Source organism: Chionomys nivalis, chromosome 18, assembly GCF_950005125.1.
Source record: "Chionomys nivalis chromosome 18, mChiNiv1.1, whole genome shotgun sequence".
Lineage (NCBI taxonomy): Eukaryota > Metazoa > Chordata > Mammalia > Rodentia > Cricetidae > Chionomys > Chionomys nivalis.
Genome location: NC_080103.1, coordinates 7,209,866 through 7,227,427, shown reverse-complemented (window position 1 = coordinate 7,227,427; position 17,562 = coordinate 7,209,866). Strand labels below are relative to the sequence as shown.

Genomic DNA, 17,562 nt, shown 5'->3' with positions numbered 1-17,562 from the left:
ATGGCTAAGGATATTGAACATTTCCTTAAGTGTCATTTGGCCATTTGGCCAATCAGGAGGGTTACTGATTTTTTGAGTTGATCTTGTATCATGCCACAATGCTGAAGATATTTATCAGCTGTAGGAATTCCCTGGTAGAGTTTTTGGGGTCACTTATATATACACTATCATATCATCTGCAAATAATGAAAGTTTGACTTCTTCCTTTCCAATTTGAATCCCCTTGATCTTCTTTTGTTGTCTAACTGCTCTGGCCAGAACTTCAAGAACTATGTTGAATAGATACGGAGGTAGTGGACAGCTTTGTCTTGTTCCTGATTTTAGTGAAATTGATTTGAGTTTCTCTCCATTTAATTTGATGTTGGCTGTTGGCTTGCTGTATATTGCTTTCATTATATTTAGATATGTTCCTTGTATCCCTGATTTCTCCAAGACCATTATTATGAAGGGATGTTAGATTTTTGTCAAATGCTTTTTCAGCATCTAATGAGATGGTAATATGTTTTTTTCTTTCAGTTTATTTATATGATGGCATACATAGGTTGATTTTCATATCTTGAACCATTCCTGCATTCCTGGGATGAAGCCAATTTGATCATGGTGGATGATTTTTTTATGTGTTTTTGCATCAATATTCATGAGTGAGATGGTTCTGTAATTCCCCTTCTTGATTGAGTCTTTGTGTGGTTTTGGTATCAGAGTCACAGTAGCCTCATCAAAAGAGTTTGGCAATGTTCCTTCTGTTTCTATTATGTGGAACACTTTGAGGAGCATAGGTATTATCTCTATTTGGAAGTTCTGGTAGAATTTTGCACTAAAACCATCCAGCCCTGGGCTTTTTTTGGAGACTTTTGATGACAGCTTCTATTTCTTTGCAGTTTATATGTCTATTTAAATTGTTCCTTGGTACTGATTTAATTTTGGTATATGGTATCTAACCAGAAAATTGTCCATTTCCAATTTTGTGGAGTAGAGATTTTTGTAGTATGACTTAATGATTCTCTGGATTTCCTCAGTGTTTGTTGTTATGTCCCCCTTTTCATTTCTGATTTTGTTAATATGGATGTTCTCTCTCTGCCTTTTGAATAGTTTGGATAAGAGTTTGTCTATCTCATTGATTTTCTCAAAGAACCAGCTCGTTGTCTCATTGATTATTTGTATTGTTTTCTTTGTTTCATTAATTGATTTTAGCCCTTAATTTGATTATTTCCTGTCTTGTACTCCACCTGGGTGACTCTACTTCTTTTTGTTTTGAGCTTTCAGGTGTGCTGTTAAATCACTGGTGTGAGCTTTTTCACTTTCTTAAGTGCTATGAACTTTCCTCTTAGCATTGCTTTCATAGTGTCTCATAGGTTTGGGTCATTGTGCTTTCATTTTCATTGAATTTTATGAAATCTTTAATTTCTTTCTTTATTTCTTCCTTGACCCAGGGGTGGTTCAATAGAACACTGTTAAATTTCCATGAGTTTGTAGGCTTCCTAAGAGTAGTGTTGTTTTTAAATTCTAACTTTAAACCATGGTGATCCAATAAGATACAGGGGGTTACTTCAATTTTTTTGTATCTGTGGAGGTTTGCTTTGTTACCAAGTATATGATCAATTTTAGAGAAGGTTCCATGAGGTTTGAGAAGAAGGTATATTATTTTGTGTTTGGGTGTAATGCTCTATAGACGTCTGTTAAGTCTGTTTGATTTGTGACATGTTAGTTCTCTTATTTCTCTGTTAAGTTTCTCTCTGTTTGACCTGTCTGTTGGTGAGAGTGGAGAGTTTAAGTCTTCTATTATTAGTGTGTGTGGTTTGATGTGTGATTTAAGCTTTAGTAGTATTTCTTTTACATATGTGGGAGCTCTTGTATTAGATGTTCATGATTGAGACTTCATCTTGATGGATTGTTTCTGAGTTTAAAGTGTCCTCCTTCTCCCCTGAGTCATTTTAGTTTGAAGACTATTCTGTTAGATATTAGGATAGCTGCTCCCACTTGTTTCTTAGGTACATTTGATTGGAAAATCTTCTCCCAACCCCTTACTCTGAAGTAATGTCTGTCTTTGAGGTTGAGATGTGTTTCTTGTATACAACAGAAGACTGGATCCTGTTTTCATATCCATTTTCTTAGCCTGTATTGTTTTATAGTTGAATTGAGTCCATTGATTTTAAGAGATATTAATGACCAATGGTTGTTAATTCCTGCTATTTTTTGGTAGTAGTGGTTGTGTGTTTCCCTTCTTTGGGTTTTGCTGGTGGGGGGTTATCTGCTGCCTGTGATTTTGTGGATGCAGTTAGCTTCCTTGGGTTGGGGTTTTCCTTCTAGTACTTTCTGTAGGGCTGGGTTTGTGGATACATATTGTTTAAATCTGGTTTTGTCATGGAATATCTTGTTTTGTCCATCCATGGTGATTAAAAGCTTTGCTAGGCATAGTAGTCTGGTTTTGCATCTGTGATCTCTTAGTGTGCAGCACACCTGCCGAGGACCTTCTGGCTTTCGTGGTTTCCATTGAGAAGTCAGGTGTAATTCTGATAGGTCTACCTTTATATGTTACTTGACCTTTTTCCTTTGCAGCTCTTAATATTTCTTTACTCTATTTGTTTTTGCATTTTGTTTTTTATGTGGTGAGGAGACTTTTTTTTTTTTTTTTGATCCAGTGTATTTGGTGTCCTGTAAGCTTTCTTGTACCTTCATAAGCATTTCCTTCTTTAGGATAGGAAAGTTTTCTTTTATGATTTTGTTGAATATATTTTCTGTGCTTTTGAGCTGGAGTTCTTCTCCTTCTTCTAACCTTATTTTTCTTAGGTTCAGTCTTTTTACGGTGTCCTAGATTTCCTGGATGTTTTGTGTTAAGAATTGGTTGGATTTAATGTTTTCTTTGACCAATGAATCGATTTCTTCTATAGTGTTTTCAACACCTGAGATTCTTTCCTGAGTCTCTTGTAGTCTGTTGGTTATACTTGCCTCTGTAGTTCCTGTTCATTTACCTAGATTTTCCATATTTAGAATTCCCTTGGTTTGTATTTTCTTTATTGCCTCTATTTCAGTCTTCAAGTCTTGAACTGTTTGCTTCACATGTTTGACTGTTTTTTCTTGTATTTCTTGGTTTTCATTGAGGGATTTATTAATTTCTTCCAATTTTTTGTTTGTCTTTTATTACATTTCTTTAAGGGAGTTTTTCATTTCCTCTTTAAAGAAAGTTCTTCATCATTTTTTTTTATAAAGTTAGGTTTAAAGCTGTATTCTTCTGCTTCTTCTGGGTTGGGATGATCACGTCTTCCTATTGTGTGGCCACTGGGTTTTGGTGTTATCATGTTGTGTTTTAGGTTGTTGGATGAATTCTTGCATTGGTACCTACCCATATCTTCCTTTAGTTGATGTCGACAGTGACTTTGCCACTTGGTCCAATCCTTGTAGTGACTGTCTGAGTCTTTGGGAATTTATCTTGGTCTGTTCTGTACTGTCAATGTCTGTGTCTCAGAGGGTTACTGAGGTATCTCTTAGCCTGCTCTCTCCTTCTTCTCTCCTGGTTCACTTTCTTGATCCTCTCTGTGCAGTCACAGCTTGTGCTTTAGAGGTCCTCTCTTGGTCCTCTCTCTTGGTCCTTGCTTTTGGTTCTCTCAGCAGGAAACTCTCCTACTGGCTGGCTAGAGAAGCCGAGGCAGTTGCGGGAGAGGCCCAAGGTTTTGCCCCACTATGGAGGACCTAGAGAGTGGCGTGTCCTGCTGCGTGGTTGGTCACTCACCTCTTGATCCTCTCAGTATTGTAGCAAGTTGTGTTTCAGAGTTCCACTGAAGTTGCAGGAGAATAGGCAAGTTTGGGGGCAGGATGGGCCTTGTATCTTGTGTGACGGGATGTCCAGTGGATGGGGTGGGTATTGGGACAGCCTACCTGCAGGAAACTCTCCTGCTTGCTGGCTTTAGAAGCCTAGGCAGTTAGGGGAGTGGCCCAAGGTTTTGTCCCACTATGGAGGGCCTAGAGAGTGGGGTGTCCTGCTAATCACTCACCTCTTGGTCCCCTCTGTATTGTAGCAAGCTGTGTTTTAGACTTCCACTGAGGATGCAGGAGGATCCCATAGACACATTTCAACATCCCTTCATTATAAAGGTTCTGGAGAAACTAGGGAATATAAGGGACACACAGCAACTTAATAAAGGCAATTTACAGCAAACCCATGGCTAACATCAACCTATTTATAGAGAGAAACTCAAAGGAGTTCTACTAAAGTCAGGAACAAAACAAGGACACACACTCTCCATATATATATATATATATATATATATATATATATACATATATATGACTTCAAGTAGTATATTATATATATACATATATATATGTATATATATATATATATATATATGGAGAATAATTAATATACTACTTGAAGTCTTAGCTAGAGCAGTAAGACACTGAAAGAGCTCCAGGAAAAGAAGAAGTCATTGTATCTTTCTGTGCTGAAATATGATTTTATACATTAAAGACCCCAGAAGTCTACCAGGATATTTCTACAAGAGCTGATAAACACTTTCAGCAAAATAGTAAAATACAAAGTTAATATACAAAACACAGTTAGCCCTCCTATATACAAGACACAAATGAACTGACAAAGAAATCAGGGAAGTGGTACCTTTCACAATAGCCTAAAGAAACAAACAACAACAACCACAAAAATTTGGATAATTCTAGCCAAGCAAATGAAGGGCTTTTATGATGATAACTTTAAGAAATTGAAGAAGATATGAGAAGATGGAAACATTTCTATACTCATGGATTGGTAGAATTAATTTAATAAAAATAGCCATCCTACCAAAAGCTTTCAATAGGCTTTCTATAATACACATAACCACAGAGGTCAGGTATTGGGTTAGAGACACAGGGGGAGGGGAGGAAGTGTCTTAGTTAGGGTTACTATTGCTGTAATGAAACACCCATGACCAAATGCAAATTGGGGAGAAAAATGTTTATTTGCCTTATACTTCCATATCATAGTCCATCACTGAAGGAAGTCATAGCAGGAACCTGGAGGCAGAAGCTGATGCCAGGCTATGGAATTGAACTGCTTACTAGCTTGCTGCACATGGCTTGCCCAGCCTGCTTTCTTATAAAACCCAGAACCACTAGTTCATGAATGGCCCCACCCACAATGGCCTGGGCCCTCCCACATCAATCACTTTATCAGAATAAGGACCTATTTCCACCATTCTTTTAAATACATTGCTGTACAATGACCCCCATTCTGAGGTGGACAGGGGTAAGGCCTCTCTCCTCAGAATGTAGAAGAAACATTTAGTTGCCTGCAATAAAAAGGATGACCATAAAGATAATCCTGCAACCTACCTTATGTTTAGGGACCAGGTTACCACACTTGGACTCTTGATGTCAATTATATTCTGTGGCCTGCAGTATCCTCTGTAAAACATTATGTAGACTCTGGCTACCAGGTTTACTGGGATTTGATGTGGGAAGATGGTAGACAATGGTAGAAAGGAGAACTTTCTGACATTGGTGGTAATTGTCCTTGTCTCCCATCATGTCCAGAAAATACTGTCCAACAGCAGACCCCACCACCTCTGCCCTTCACAGACTGTCCACTGCAGACCCCACCACCTCTGCCCTTCACAGACTGTCCACTGCAGACCCCACCACCTCTGCCCTTCACAGACTGTCCACTGCAGACCCCACCACCTCTGCCCTTCACAGACTGTCCCATGGCTGTTCCACCACCTCTGCCCTTCACAGACTGTCCCACGGCTGTTCCCACCACCTCTGTGCCCTTCACAGACTGTCCCACGGCTGTTCCCACCACCTCTGTGCCCTTCACAGACTGTCCCACGGCTGTTCCACCTCCTCTGCCCTTCACAGACTGTTCCATGGCTGTTCCCACCATCTCTGCCCTTCACAGACTGTCCCACGGCCGTCCCCACCACCTCTGTGCCCTTCACAGACTGTCCCACGGCCGTCCCCTCTTCTTCTGCCCTTCACAGACTGTCCCACGGCTGTTCCCACCACCTCTGTGCCCTTCACAGACTGTCCCACGGCCGTCCCCATCACCTCTGACCTCTATAACCTTTCCACCCTCTCCCCTGTAATGATCTCTAAGGCCTGTGGGTGGAAAGTCTGATACAGATGTCTGGATTGAGCTCTCTCCAGTGTCTTATTCCCTGCACTTTGACCAATTGCAAATCTTATTGATCACCATCGACTACAAAAGGAAGCAGCTCTGATGAGGGTTGAAAACTGCTCTAATCTAAAAGTGTAAAAAAAAGTACAGGAAGAAGAGTTTGGTTCTATGAGAAGTTTATATAATTACCCTTATATGGAGTCAGATGTTGCTTTCCTCGGCCACTGCTTCCCAAAAGCTCAGAATCAGGCTGTGTGCATGGATGTGTGATGTGCAGTACGACTTATGTCAGAGATGCTCTTAACCGGCAGATAATGCCTAGCTGCGAAATATCTGTCCTTTACCTAGGCATCACACAGTCATGCGGAGGGAGAAACTTCACATTCTACAATTTGTTCCATCAACTAAGTATCCTTGGATACATAAATATGCCTGCCATGCACCAGAGAACAGGCCAGCTGAGGATGCTGGTGACAAAAGGACAGTGCTCATGTGGATGCTTTACTCTTAGGTAAGTGGTGGAATAGTCGGATGCTGAGCAAGCAGGCTTGGTCCATGGTCACAGGCTAGTCTGGAATGACTGGGTGCTACAGAGGATGTAGGCCCATATTTCTACATGGTGTGGCGACCAGAATCCCAGGCCACAGTTTGCCCTGCAGCACAGGAGGTGGTCACCTAGCGTTTACAGACAGGCTGTCCCCAGGGTCAGGATGTGCTAATGTTGTTCTGCTCCTTCTTTGTAATTTGGAGGATGCCTGGGATAGAGATGCTAATTCAGCCTACTTGACAGAAGCTTACAGATCAGGAAAATGAAAACCTAGAGGGCAGAGAAAGATGTAAAGGTGCCTAAAGTCATTCGCCTGGTTACCTAGGAAACAGTATGCTAATGAATTTACCCTCAGTTTACATTTTGGTATAAAAGCTCTTTGGAGAATAAACACAAACGCGAGGAATTTTCAGGATGTGAACTTAGGATTTCATGAGGGACCACTGAGAATCTCCCTCCTGATAAAGCCATGTGAGTTGTGTCTTTATTCCCACGCCTCCCCTCAGGTTCAGGAGAAATAATTTAGGGTCTGGGCTGGCACCCGACCATGACAAGAGGCCCCAGGATGTGGTGACTGGGGTAAACCAGGAAAATGGAGGCTAATTGGTGATTTTTGTGTTTCTCATAGTCAGGGGGCATTGCAAGTTAATTTCTCTAAATATGAGAGATCCTGATCTGGGAAGTGAAACTAGATATACAGACTGCCTAATCTACCTGCCATAGTCCTCATGTTCTGCCAAGGAATCTTGAGCTGCGCTAACATCTTTCCCAGGTTCCCTAAAGTTATGCCCATTAAGGAGAAGGCCATTTATCAGCTTGCATCAACAGATCCACTCATGTGACAAGTATTTACTGGGACTTGGCTACCTGCCACAAAGTGGTTGATCTTGGAGATGCATTGATGTGAGCTTCGGAATGGGAGGCATGGGGAGTCCTGGAAGCATGGAAGAGGAGTGTGTGTGGACCAAGTGTTCAGGAGGCAACTACAGGTCATAGATGGAAGCTGTGTGATGAAGAAGGAGGAAACTGACTCAGGAAGGTGTAACAACAGCCATACTGCTAGCATGACTTAAAGACAGGCAGGCCAGGGAGGGAGACATGGCTCCTCACTGGAGAAACATTTCTCTTGGTGCCTAGTACTGTATGTCATGATGATGTCATGATGGTTTCAGCACTCAGTCTTCAGACCTCCTTCAATTACCTTTGTATCAGAAAGTTGAGGATAATACACTTTAAGAGGAAGTGACCTAGATTCTAGGTATCTTCAAGCTATAAGGGAGGACTGAGGTATAAACTGCGGGCCCAATGTTGGTTATAAGTTCAATTTGAAAACCCAATTTAAGGCCTAGCCTAGATGCTCTTAGGAGTCATTCTGTATACAGTTACATGCATAAAGAGAGCTTGGTTGATTATAATCCTAGTAAAGAGTGAAATTACCTGTTCTAGAAGGTGATGGTCCCTTGTTCTTAACAGCTGTGCTATGCCTGATGGTGTTGCTCTTTGTGGCTCAGGCAATGCTTCCTGGGTCCTGTTGCCAACTGCAGTGAAGACAGGGGGTGGTAGCCCCACTGTGCACTAAACACCATAGGAAGCAGGAATCCTTCCTCATATGTCCAGTAACTTGCTGTGTTAGTATCTGCTGCACTGTACAGAGAGGTTGACTGGTATGTCTAAACACATGCATAAGAGCTGCCACTGCTAGAACCCAAGCTTATGATTATTGTGTTCTCAATACTTCCCATGGGAGGAAGGCTACTGGTATATTCTGAAAGAAGCAATATAGTTATAGTTTTTCTTATTTGAAGCGGCTTCCATTCAGAAAACAAATCAGTCACCACGTAAAACTTAAGGAATCAAAATCAGTGAAAATATACCAGCAAAAGAAGATTCTAGTTTTTTTTTTTAATTTAATATTCTAGTTTTAAATCAGGGGAAAAATAGAATGATTTGGAAATGGAATGTGTTGTTTATTCATGCATAAAGATACTGAGTTTAATTTTGTGCCACTAATTGTTCTGATAATAGGATAGATAGTGATAGCTGATAATAGGATACATAGATGATAGATAGATAGATGATAGATAGATAGATAGATAGATAGATAGATAGATAGATAGATAGATAGATAGATAGAGCTGATAATATGATAGACAGACAGATAGCCTGGGACAGACCACCAAACAAAAGACAGAATATGGTTACCAAGGAATTGAGTTTATAGCATAGAAAAATTCATGATTAATAGACATAATGTTAAATTATATAACAGATTAAACAGACAAGCTGCTTTGGAACTAAAAATAATATAACAATGTAGCCTCAGAGATGATAAGCAAGAAATCAAGGCATCATAAAAATGTAAATACTGAACTAAAGGTGTGGGAGAGCCGGCTTCCAGGAAGGCAGAGCTGTGAGCCAGGGGCAGTGGGAGTGGCATCCTGAGGTACAGATCTGAATTCAGCAACACTATTCAAAGTTGAGTGGACTTGGTTTTGATGATTTTTTTTACTATTCAGTTCCTGATCTATAAAATGTGGCTAACAAGTTATACTTCTGGTCTGGATCACGGTGAAGATAAAATGAAATACAACTTAAAATATCTCACACATTATCAAGCACTAAACATATATTTGCTTTAGGCAGTGAAATATCAGCCCTCTGGGGAGAGGAAGAGGAAAGAGGCAATGCTTGGAGAAATGCATGCTGGATAGGGGAGGCTGGCTACCAGGGAAGCCGAGCCCTGCCTCAGACAGAGTTGGATGAGCTAAAGGGATGCGAATATGGGAATTCAGAGACACTTTAAGGAGGAAGAATTTAAGGGTTGAAAGAATGTGGAACCAGAGAGGAACAGGGATGAGTGAGTTGGTGTGGAACACAGCTTAGGAAAACTCCAAGTCTAGGAACAATGAAAGATTCATGAGGCAGAAAGTTCATGTGCTTTGATGAGTGGTTAGTGTTAAAGGACAGTGGGGACATCTTGAGTGCTCATGTGCACTCTGGCCTTGCTGAGCAGCTTTGCCATGGGATGGTTCTCTGGATCAGCTCAAGGAAACAAAATACAAGAGAGGAGGCCTTGTGGTCAATTCGGAACACTATTCAGGCATGCAGCTGCATTGGCTCCTTATTCATAAACAGGTATCCTGGCTTTACGTGGCCCGAAGGCAAAGGCAGGGCTGAGCAATGTTAACCATCCACTCCCGTAGGATCTCACCAGCATTCTTCAGAGGTTTGCTCGACCAGTAAGCCAGGAGCTGTTTCCAGGGCGCATCATCTCATTCCTCTCACAGCAACGCACAGCTTCACGTTTCAGCTTGTAGGGTCCAAGTTCTAACACCAAGAGTGGCGTAGGGTCAGAGGAGCTTGGTAGACTGAAAGAATTTCAAGAGATGGCAGATAAACAAACATGGCATACTTTATGTACTAACACCCAAGCCATTAGAAAAGCACATGGTAGCTTATGTGGGCCGCACACAGGTAGATACAGCCACACAGGCAGATAGAGTCACACACAAGGACCAATGGTACATAGGCATAAAGACAAACACTCACAGTAAAACTGGGAAGCATAAAGTCCTCACAAATTGGGCATTTTTTTTTTTTTTTTGGCCAGAAATAGCTGTTCAACATTGCTTACTCTTGGGTTCCCCAGACATTCAATGTCAATCATTTTACCCACCTACCGTGATCACCATTGGGCATCTCAGCCCATGACAGAGACTTATATCAGCACTACCTTGTCTAAATGCAAACTGGTCCTAATGATCCTCTGATAACCCTGCTATGGGATGGATTGCTGGTGCATTGCAGTGTTGAGGAGAATCACTGATTCCAAAGATGGCGGTTATAACAAACATGTTTCCAAGTTCTCAGATACTATCTTCTGGAGGCAGAGGAAAGTTACTGAATTCATTTACCCTCTTCCACCCTTGAACACACTGAATGGAAGAAACTCGGGTCTTTTCCCCAGGACATTCCCAATCCAAAAGAGTCAAGTCTTGAAGTCTTGGCCTTTCTTCTTCCCCATCCAAATCACCAGCCATTAAAAATAAAAAGGCTCTAATAAGTAAACAGAAGTACATTAAATACAAACAAGCAGTCACAGCATTAGGGATCTGTGGAAGGTATTTGTTTTTAACCCAAGGGCTCTTCAGACTTGTCATGGAATGATACATTATTTTAGAGTAGATTTTTATATATGATTACATTCATTATCCTTATTTAGCATGATTCAGTTATATAACTCTTGAGCATACAGCCAAAGTAGCTGTGTATTGTACTACAGAGGTAACTTGCTCATTCATGTTCATTGTTCTTTTCACAACCTCCAAGAAATAAATAAATAAATAAACAGATGCCTATCAACTGATAAGTGGATAATGACGATGTGGTAAATTTACCCAATTGAATATTATTCAACTGTCAAAAAATAAAATAATGAAATTCACAGGTAAATGGATGGATCTGGAAAACACTATACTGAATGAGATAACCTAGACCCAGAAAAGCAAAATGCCACATGTCCTTTTCATGTGTGGGTGCTAGCTTTGAATATTTTTTCTTTAAAATTGTCTTTACACAATCAAAATATAATTACACAAGTTCTTCAATTTCCTTTCCTCCCATCATCATCTCCTATGTGCCTCCTCACTTTCAAATTGATGGCTTCTTTTTAAATCACTTTTGTGTGAGCACACACACACACACACTGCTAAATTCATTTAGTTTTGCATATATGTGTTGCATGTGTCCAGGACTGACCACATGGGATTAGACCTAAGAGGGAGGTCATCCCTGAAGGCAACTGATGCTCTTTCTTTCAATTGGCCATTGACCACCTGAAGCTCTTTACCTCAGGGTGTGACCAAGTGAAACTCCCCTCATCCCCCTGGCATGTCAACTGGTGCTGCCATCATGGTTGCCTTCTCATTCAGGCAATCATATCTCATTTCTAGGGGATTCAATCTATTCATAGACTCACAGGGCTTCTGGCTCTTAGACTCTTTCAACTCTCTCTTCCACTAGTTTCCCTGAGCCTCGGGTTTAGCAATTGTGCTGCAAAAGTATCAGCTGAGATAGGCATCCCGTAGTTACCCGTTTTCTGCATTTCTGCCAGTTGTGAATCTTTAATGGTCTCCATCTGTTGTACGATGGAGCTTCTTTGACACTTACCTGTGGATAAGGTAAGGATTCAGAAAACAGTCATAAATTATATGGCTTTAGCAGCTTGGCAGTAGTAGGGTCTCCTCTTGGGTCTACGACTTCTCCAGAACACAGGCAATTTATGTCCCCGAGCATAAATTCCCTCCCACAGACTGGGCCTTGTGCCCAGTTAGACAGTTATTGCTTACCCACAAGATAAAAGCACTGTCATTTTACAGTTCTGGGTATCTTGCCAGTCTAGTCACTGGTGGAACAACTGATTGTTTCTCTACCTTGGCAGCTTACATAGAAACTTTTAATAGTCTGAGACTATTAAAACCACTCCTCTGGGAAGTGGCTTCCAGGTGAGCCCCAGCTTGACTGTTCCAAGTCCTGTGTACAAAGCTCATTGTGCCTTCAGAAACAGGGTCTTACCTTTAAATTCTGGGAGGCAACTAAAGGCAATGGTAATAGCCTATATAGTTTTGGAGGGATGGTCTCTTGGTCTTCACTAACCAACAACTCAAGGAAACATTTCTCATATGTGGTACTGGGGTGTTTTTATTTAGGGAGTCCATGGGCTTTGGGGAAGAATCATTATCACCAATTAGTACAACTACTTCACAAACACACACCTCAAAAGCGCATTTCACACATAAAGCCACTACAATCAGAGGTCTAGATGAAAAATTAGTTTTATCTAGCATGGATGGGAAGAAGGAATTGGGAGGACCAGAATCCTTAAGTATTAGCTCATTGCCAGGGTGGAGGGAAACCTAGGAATGAAGGGTGAAGAGGCCTCCTGGGATGGCTCATCCATCTCTTCTGTCCAAACACTCCCATACCATGCAAACACAATCCTAGATGGAGCAGGCAGTCTGAGCCCAGTGGAGAGCGGCGGATGAGGAACATCCAGTCATGACCTGTCCCAAAGTCACGTGGGCGTTGGAAGGCTGTCCTCCATGCCCAAGCCCTGTCTCACAGGCTTATGAGCAGGATAAAAAGGCTGGTGACTAGAATGCTTCCATCCACTCACATCTGGAGGTGTCTACAGAGTCTACTGCGTGTCACCCCGGTAAGTGTCCCAAGCACGGGAGCAGGTAATTCTCCAGGATGGCCAGGTCAGAGCAGGAGCGAGGCTATACAGGCTGCAAGAAGCATGAATTATGATGAGAGAAAAGTAGGGGCAGGGTGCTATTTCAAAGTAGAGAATGAGGTAGAATCTGAGAGTATTTGGAGAGGTGTGCTACATTTTCAAAGAGACTAAATTATTTTCTGTTGTTTGCTGTGTCCCTCTGGTTTTGAGGAACGTGGGCCACTTGATTGTGCAGGGGGCACTGGAATCAGTTTTGAAAGTCAGTCAGTCATGTTCATTTTTGGAAAAGATGCACTGAGGACCCTGGTATTAGGGGAAGAAAAAAGGGCCACTTGATTACTCACACGAAGACACCGTGGGAGCCTTGTACAGGGAGCCAGCAGGTCTGGAAAGGGCTCCACGGGCTGCCTGGGGACCAGCCAGGGACAGCAGCTGCACTTCTCTTCAGTTTCTCCATGTATAAACTGAAGGTTACAAATCAATCTCAAGGACCTTTTGTAATGGTAAACTGCTGTGGTGCAGTTCCCTGAGGGGCACAGTGGGCCACAGGGGCAGCAGGTTCAGGCAGGGAGCCTGGCTGGGTGGGAGACCACGGCAGGTCAGCTGGTCCCACAAGGAGCCCTGGCGGGTGAGAGACAGAGACAGATAGGCACTCCATGCAGAGAGAGGGTTTGGGTATAGTTTATTCAGTAGGTTATAGGAGGAAAGAGAAGGGAGCTGGGTGGGGGGAGGAGGGAGAGGAGAGGAGAATCTACCTCTTTGGGAGAGAGAGAGAGAGAGAGAGAGAGAGAGAGAGAGAGAGAGAGAGAGAGAGAGCTCTTGCAGAAGGAAGATCTGCTTGCCTAGGTGGAAGGGGAGGGAAGTGGGCGTGGCTTGTCTCTTAAAGGGACAGGACAGACCATTACATCTTTTGCACTTATAGCTTGCTACATTTCTGCAAAATCAAGTATTTTTGAAATCCTTCCAGAGGGAATGCCTTTGTTCTTTTCTGAAAGAGCTTTTCAACTCTAAACTGTCCTGAGTTTTTTCAGCAGTCTGGGTGATGTGACAGAGTGAGCTCATCGACTAGAGACACTCAGGAGATTTTAAATGTAATGATCTGTCCTGTCCCTTTAAGAGACAAACCAAGCTTCCTCCCCCTCCACTCTTCAGCTTCCAACCTGAGTTTCTTCCTTTAAGAGGAAGCTCTTTAAGAGGAAGCTTCTGTCTCTCCCCATTTCTCCCCTCTCCCATCTCTCTCTCCCTCTTCTCTTCTCTTCTCTTCTCTTCTCTTCTCTTCTCTTCTCTTCTCTTCTCTTCTCTTCTCTTCTCCCCTCCCCTCCCCTCCCCTCCCCTCCCCTCCCCTCTCCTCTCCTCTCTTCTCCTCTCCTCTTCTCTTCTTCACTTCTCTTCTTCCTTCTACCCTTCCTTTCCATAACCCACTAGAAACATATCCAACCTTACCCTGCATGGCGTGCCTATCCGTCTGTCTCTTGCCCTCCGTGTGGCTCCCTGCCCAGGACCAGCTGCCTTCAGAGACCTGCGGAGTGGTCTCATGGCATGCCCATCTGTCTGTCTCTCTTGGTATGACCCCTTGTGTCCCACTGCAGCCACTTGGGAACTGTACCATCCCTGCCTGGGACTGGCTGCTTTCGGGACCTGCTCCTCACTGCCACTGCTTGGGGACCTGTAGCATTTCTGCCACTTCAGCCACTAGGGGATACCCAGCACAGCGTTTCTGCGGCTGAGCCCCTTAGGATCCCAGCATTTTCACTTAACCCATTACACTAATGATTAACTTTCTGGGTATATTTGGAGACTGTGTTGCTTAATCTATTCTAAATGGAGTTTGGTGTGAGACACTGAAACAAAGCACTCAGTAAATGGTGAAGGTGGTGAATACCTCATATGTGATCTTCCTGTGTCTGATCGCAAGACTCACGAGGGAACTAGAAATGAAACTGAAAAGACAATACTAGACAAGGTGGTCTTGGAACTTGGATCTGACTTATGTGTAACTCTCCCACAGCTCCCCAACACTCACCAGTCAAGATGTCCTGCCAGCAGAGCCAGCAGCAATGCCAGCCCCCTCCCAAGTGTGCTCCCAAATGCCCTCCCAAGTGCCAGACACCAAAGTGTCCCCCTAAGTGTCCTCCTAAGTGTCCCCCTAAGTGTCCTCCTGTGTCTTCCTGCTGTAGTCTGGGTTCTGGGGGCTGCTGTGGCTCCAGTTCTGGGGGCTGCTGTGGTTCAAGCTCCGGAGGCTGCTGCAGCTCTGGCGGTGGTGGCTGCTGCCTGAGCCACCACAGGCCCCGCAGATCTTTCCGTCGCCATCGTCACAGCTCTGGATGCAGTAGCAGCGGTGGCAGCAGTGGCTGCTGTGGTAGCAGCGGGGGCAGCAGTGGCTGCTGTGGCGGCAGCAGCGGTGGCAGCAGTGGCTGCTGTGGCGGCAGCAGTGGTGGCAGCAGTGGATGCTGTGGCGGCAGCAGTGGTGGCAGCAGCCAGCAGTCTGGGGGCTGCTGCTGACCTGGGCTGTGAGGACACTGGAAGCTGTGCAGAAGGAAACCAAGTTCAGAAGACCTAGCCCCACCTGCCGTTCTGCCTTCTCCCCCTGTCCTCCATTTCGAGGTCACTACAGTACTAAAGTCTAACTGTGGAGGTTCTAAATTTGTTCCTATATTGCTTCCTCCCTTCTGGGTTTCAGAGAAATAAAGTCTTCCCCCATGGTCCTCATCAGACTCGTGTTTGTTTTGCATCCCCAGTAGTCTATCTTGGCAACTGTGAATGAAGAGTGCCCTGACAGCATTTTGTAAGCCAAAATGACAAGGCCGGGGGCCCTCTCCTTACTTGGGAAAACCTATATCAGGGAAATCTATGTTTTAAAATGGGTAATTTATTCCAGGGTGGATAAGAAGCCACATAATACCCTGGAAGTGAAAAATTGCCTCTGTTGTTCTTTCCCAGTCCCCAGGGCCTAAGACACTCTTATGGAGATTGACAGATCCTTCATGGCCCAGGGCTCAAGTATGAGGTCCTTGTAAATTTCTCTTGTCTTTCCCTTTTGGCTCTCTGATCAGTTCCTCTTTGTTTTTACAGGTAGGCTCATATTTTATTTCTCCAGTGACAGTTTTTACAGTTGAGTATAAGTTGAAGGTCTACTTGCACACCAAAGATAGGTCCTTTGGTTCGTTTAGTCAAAGAAGTGAGGCCTCCAGCTGGCTCACAACAGAAATGCCCACTCCTTGGCCCAGGTTTTGGAACTTTCCCAGTACTGGGGAAATCAATATCTCAATAATCTCTTCAATATCCTTGGGTGTTAGGTCTTCATAGTAGTTGTCATTTATTTGAACCATTGGTGCATTTACACAGACCCCTAAACACTCCACTTCTATAAGAGTGAAGAGTTTGTCAGGTGTGGGCCCATATTTCGATTTGGCACAGAAGCCATTAGCCCAGTCTGAGCTGGTCACATAGCTCTGCAGACAAGCTGTCTCTGCCTTAACAAAAGCCAGGATGTGCTGCTCCTAGCTTTCTTTTGTTAGAATGTAGATTACCTGAGAAGAGATGTTGACCGAAGCTGATGACTTAATAGTTTAGAGGTTCCGTGCTTCCCTTCCTTTGTAATTTGGAGGATGTCTTATAGAGATGCTAATTCATGGCCTACCTGACTGCTAGATGCGGACATGACTTAAACCAGGCACCTGGTTGCTTAGGAGACAGCCTAATGTGTTTTCCCCCACTCAATTCAGGGGGGTTTATAAGATGTTTGGAGAATAAAGAGTGAGTCTGGCTTTTTCCATGATGACCATGTAAGCTGTGTCAGTTTTATTCCTCGCGACTCCGTTCCAGCCGGGTTAGGGAATCTATGTTGGACCCAAACAGGCTCCGACAGTCAGGTGTAGTCTCTCCAACCTTTATTACAAGCTTTCTTTGAAGGATCTCCAATATACTGTCAGAATCTTGAAGCATACAAGGTGTAGTAGTGCAGACCTGAATATGGTACTTTCCAACTGGCTTTCAATTATACATTGTATAAAAAGTTGTTACTTCATATACTCTCATTGGAGGTACATGTAAAACTTCTGCCACCTTGTTCATAGCAGATATGGGCAACCATCCATTCTGCCTTGGGCTAGATCCAGGACTGGAAGCACAGCTGCTGCTTTATGCCCTTCTGGGTAGTTTTTCACTATTGCCCCTATCCTCTTAGAGTTTTCTGGTGTGAAATCAAATGGAGTATCTGGGTTATTCTCAGGACTATCTCTATGCACAAATAAGGCTCCCTCCAGCCCCATTTTGTACAGCTGTCTTATGCAAATTCCTTGTATGTCTTACCCACTGAGTAGTGAGGCCAGTTGCCCTGGCCCGCAGTGCCAAGAAAAACATGGCGGACACAAAGTTTTCCAATCCTGACCATTCTAGGCTGATTCCAGAGGAACGGGACTGGCCTCTGATCAGTTCTTGACCCAGTGTCAAGCAAAGGTGACTTGTCAGGGTCCAGCCTTGACTGTCCCTACATTCCAGGGTAGAGTGTGTGGATCAAAAGTGTTGGGCAGAAGAAACAGAGATACAAAAGAAACACAGAGACACAGGACAATACCGGGTGTTGTTCCTTTGGAGACAAGGCCACGCATGCGCAAAAAATACAGTCTCCAAGTGGACTACAAACCCCAAAATGCCCAGAGCCCTTTAAAAATG

The 17,562-nt window shown here is 43.4% G+C and overlaps 1 pseudogene; it reads right to left on the bottom strand.

Moving 5' to 3' along the window:
• Window positions 1–15,034: 15,034 nt before the first annotated feature.
• Window positions 15,035–17,250, bottom strand: LOC130889904 (NADH dehydrogenase [ubiquinone] flavoprotein 2, mitochondrial-like; annotated as a pseudogene).
• Window positions 17,251–17,562: the final 312 nt, after the last annotated feature.